Below are 5,207 nucleotides of genomic sequence, written 5' to 3'. Positions count from 1 at the left end.
GCCAGGTGCAGTGGCACATGCCTCTAATCCTAGTGGCTCAGGAGGCTGAGGCAGGAGGATCACGATTTCAAAGCCAGCCTCAGCAACAGCGAGGTGCTAAGCACCTCAGTCAGACCCTGTCTCTAAATAAAATACAAAAGGGCTGGAGATGTGGCTCATTGGTTGAGTGCCCCTGAGTTCAATCCCTGATACCAAAAAAACAAAAACAAAAACATAAAAATATACATTGTATAAAACCCTGGAAGAAGAAAATATTCATTGATGATGGTTGTTTTTAGGGGATGCAATCATGTGAGACTTTTCCTTGTTTTTTTTTTGTTATTTTTCTATATTTTTCAGAATTTCTATAAGAGCATGTATTTAATAGGTTTATAATCAGAAAAAAAATGTTTTTACTTACTTAAAAAGGCCTTGAGATAACTGAGACTGGTAAATCCTTGCCCTCTAGTGGTTAATATCATAGTACTACAGACCCATGTGGCAGGCTATTCCTGTTTGTAGTCAGGTCCCCTTGCATCCTGTCTTCTGCAAGTGACTTCCTGTGAAATGTCATTTCTTCAGCAACAACAACAACAAAAGATTTAAATGCGCCACCTGCTTTCTGGTATGTGAAACACACAATATATGATCCCTGCAGACCACAATTAATATGCCAACTGCTGTCAAATGTAGTATCTCAACTTCTGTAGCATTCTTAAAAAGCAGGTATTTTACGTGTTTACATTATACTAGAAAAACAAAGCCCAGACAGACAAAGGAATTTGTTCAAGCTCACATAAGTATTTTGGCTGTGGTAGTATTTCCCAAAATGTAACATGCTCCTTCCAAAGGGCGAGCTCCCTTTTCAAATATGTTTAAGAAGTGGTATAATTTTACCTACCCGTGCTTCATAATGCACATTGGTAGGGTAGGGACTCCTTAAAAATTTTAATTGATTTTTGTCATGGGATTTGAACACAGTACACTTCCACACTCCCCAAAATGCCTATTGATATTCAATGGAACATCCATGTGAAGGGAGCACACAAATCAAGGAGTATGGAGAGCAGTTTGCAGGTATCCTTTGGAGAGAGAAGCAGAGAACAAGATAAAAGTTCCAGAAAAAGGATGAAGGATCCTAGAGTCCAACTTCATCGATGCTGGCAGTTTGTTTAAGTCTCTTCCCAATATATACTTTACATATCCTTGGTAACCCTCCCTATCAAGTCAGTCCAACCTGGGAACTCAACATACCCTGGCTGTATATAAGTATAGTCTCCCTTCCTCTATGGGGCACCGTCTCCTACAGCCAGCAACAGATGAGCCACTTACCACATCCTATATGTTCTATGTGTCCTTGCTCTGCCCATCTCCCGGATTGCACTAGAGGGAAGACAAAGTCATTGGCAAGAAGAGGCCAAAATAGCAAGCATAAAGTGATGTCTAGAACACTAGTTAAGAGTTAAGAGTCAGATGCACAAAATTTATGAAGTTGTAAGCGCATATACCGGAAAAGAGAATAACAACTAACACAAAGCATGTATTCTTTGACAGGCACTGTTACAAATGCTTTAGTTCTATTAACACATAATTCTCACAACAACCCTATTCTGTAGTTAATGTTATTATAACTGCTATTATCCTCATTGTACAGATGGGGAGGCTGACTGAGAGAAATTAAATAATTTACCTGCCCAAGGCCCAAAGTTACACCACAGTGATTTGAAGCCAAGCACCCTGGCTCCAGAACCACATCTCTGAACCACTAAAGTTATGCTGTTCCCTCACTTAGTCTTCCTCATCTCAGTAAGTGACACAACTATGCACACACACATACACTCACACACATTATATATATAATGTATATATATATATATATATATATATATATGAGGTATACTTGATTGGTCTTTCTCTCAGCTTTCCTACTATCTCTAAGCCATCAACAAATGCTGGAAATTTTACCTCCAGAATGCATCACAGATACAATCATATATCTCCCCTCCACGGACTCCAACCCTAGTCTGAGCCATCATCATTTCTCACATGGGTTACTACAATAGCCATTTCACTAGGTCCCATTTGCTCCACTATAGGCATTTATCATACCATAACCACAGGGGTGATTTTGAAACCTAATCAGATTGCATTATACCTTTGCTTAAAACACTCTAATAGCTTTCTATCAGATCTAGAATAAATTAAAACTCATTTCTGTGACTTACAAAGTCTTATGTGGTATAGCTTTTGCCCCTTTTTTTTTTACTTCATTTTATATCTACTTTCTACATGCTTAACTTTGTACTAACCCCACTGGCTTTCCTTCTGTCCATCAACCATCCAAAGGTAGTTCCTGCATCTTGGACTTTGCATTTGTTGTTTTCCTTTTTTTAGTTTATAAAGAAAATAAGTTTATTTTTATTGGTTATTCTTTGTTACACAGTATAGTAAAATCCATTTTGATAAAATTGTACAAGCATAGAATATATTTTATTCTATGCGTGGGAATGATGGTGGGATTCACTTAGGTTTTTTTCATATTTGTACATAGGAAATTCATGTTAGATTTATTCTACTGTGTTTCCTATTTCTATCCACCCTCCCTTCCTTTCATTCCTTTTGTCTAATCTACTGAACACATTTGTTGTTTCCATGCCAAAACTGAACATAGTTTGGCTTACATACTTACCTAACTGCTACATGCTTCAGGTCTTTATCTTCAAATTGAGATTAGTATCATTTTACTCACCTATAAGCTGGTTGTAGGAATTAACTATACATAGATAATTCTGTTCAAGTCTTGGCATATATCAATCACTCAATAAATGTTAGCTATCATTATCTATTAATTCCCCTGCTTAAAACGTTCTAAACTTTGAGTGACTCTAAGCTAGTTTTTGAGTTATTATTATTAAAAAATCTTATTATTAAAAAAATTTCCATTCAAGATCTTTGTAATGTGGTCCTTCTCTACCTCTGCAGACCCATCTCTTTTAGTTCCCTTGCCTAGATACTTATCACATATTCTAGCCACTTCACACAACTCTAATCTTCAAATATGTGGTGTACTTTCATGTAGGTCTTGGCTCATACTATTCCCTCTAGAATGTTCTTTTTCTACGGATACCCTTCCTGTGTACCCCAATGTCTATTTTGCTTCCTGTCAAAATAATATTCAATTTTCCAGATTTTTCTCAAATGATAGCTCCTGTGGTAAGCCAGCCATTATCAACAAGTTCCTTCAGAATTAGTTCCTACTTTTGCTGTGCTACCAGAGTACCTTGCTATCTTTTTGTTGAATTACTCAACACAATTTTAATTAGTGCATTATAGTTATATGTAATAGGATTCATTGTGACATATTCATACATGCACATAACATAATTTGGTCAACACAATTGTTTTATGATTTGACTACTGAGATATAAACAGAGCTCAGTGAGCTTCATGGATGCAGATGGCATAGTCCTTGCATTTCATGAGCTCTGTTTATATCTCAGTAGTAAAATGTATGAATATATCACAGTCATCTTTATTATTTAACCTCATTGTGGCTACATTTTTGTATCAATAAAATGGCAATAATAATAATCCTTATTACTGATCCTAAGTAAAGGCCAAGCAAATGTATACATCTGAAGCACTTACAGTAACTAGCACATAGTAAATCCTCAACTAATGTCACTGTTACTGTCATTATTTTTCTCAGCAATTTACTGTTCCCAGAGAATGTTTGGCCCAGAATGGGAGAGAAGCATGACCTCTTAGACACCAAGGAGACCCGTACTTCCTGGGTTTAGATGGGAACATTGGGGCCTACAGAGAAAAAATGCACACAAACTCGTACGGTTGACTAGGAGCCAAATTAGAAAGAAGTCCCAAACCTTCTGTCTCCCACTGCTATATTCCTTCAGAGATACCCAGGTTACCTGACCTGTGAGATAATGGAAGGGAATGACAGTATCCCTGTTTTCTCATCTAGAGGGCTCAGCTTTTTAGGCCTGATTCTTTCTGTGGAAAAGCGTAGGTCCCTGCTGAAAAAGAAAAATGTTCAGGCCTCAGGGAGCAAGGGAATGGACAAAAGGATATTAGGAAGAAATGGCATGCATCCAGCTCAACAGGGGTCAGGAAAGAGGAAGAAGTTTGACTTTTATGAACTAAACAATCCAGAAGTCAGGAGTTACCAAGCCTGGGAAAGAGGGGTGTGGCAGAGGGAGTCTGGATAATCAAGCCTGGGGGGCATTGGGTAGAAGGATCCTCCAGAGTATCTCAGTTTATCCCAAGATGAAAGGCCTGCCAAAAGGCTAGAGGAGCTCTAGTCCCCATCACAGGATGTCAGTTCACCTTCCTGAATAGGCTAGAAAAACATTGCCTGGCAGGGCTCTGACTCACTTCCCCCAAATAACAATGCCTCTTCACAGGGGCTCAGACAGCACCTCACTCCCTCTAAAACCTCATTCCCTCCCAGGAGCTCCAAGAAACATGAGGACTTGAAAAAGCTGAAAAGACTTCACAGTTCATCACTGGCCCCCATTCACTGCGCTTTCCAGATCCATCACCCACCCTCTGCTTACTGGGCCTGGGCCCTGAATCCTTTAGGCCTTTTCCCTCAATCTTAAAAAGCATTGTCTTCTCTAAGGAGCCTGGCACATCCAGCTGAGAGCATAAGCTCTTCCTCTTCCCATAGGGGTATCTCTTTGAATAAAGGACCTTGAGTGACTAAACAGCCTCACATCTCTGGCATTTTGACAGTAGGTAAGGGAGATGTTCTGGAACAACTTGATGCATGAGACTTGGAGTCAATCAACCAAGGATTTGAGTTTTGTGGCATTTTTGTGTGATCTTGGATGAATTACACAAGCTTTCTGTGCTTCCTTTATATAAAAAAGGAGCTATATTAATTGGTTCATAGTGACTAAACAAAAAGAAAATTTGGCCAGGCACAATGGCACACCCCTGTATTCCCAGTAATATAGGAGGCTGAGACAGGAGGATTGCAAGCTTGAGGCCAGCCTCAGAAACTTAGTGAGAACCTCTCTCAAACTAAAATATATAAAAATGGCTCAGAAAGCGCAATGGTAAAGCACCTCAGGTTCAATCCCCAATAACAAACCAAAAAAAAAAAAAAAAAAAAAAGAAAGAAAATATGTAGAAATCCTTGTCCCCAATGTCAATTCAATTATAAGGACACAATTTTGAGAAATAGGGAAAACAAGATTTTTTTGCTT

This window comes from Marmota monax, unplaced genomic scaffold (genome assembly GCF_021218885.2).
Source record: "Marmota monax isolate L192 unplaced genomic scaffold, Marmota_monax_Labrador192_F-V1.1 WCK01_AAM20220418_F8-fsc00134, whole genome shotgun sequence".
In the NCBI taxonomy this organism is placed as follows: domain Eukaryota; kingdom Metazoa; phylum Chordata; class Mammalia; order Rodentia; family Sciuridae; genus Marmota; species Marmota monax.
Note: the sequence above shows the minus strand (reverse complement) of the source record.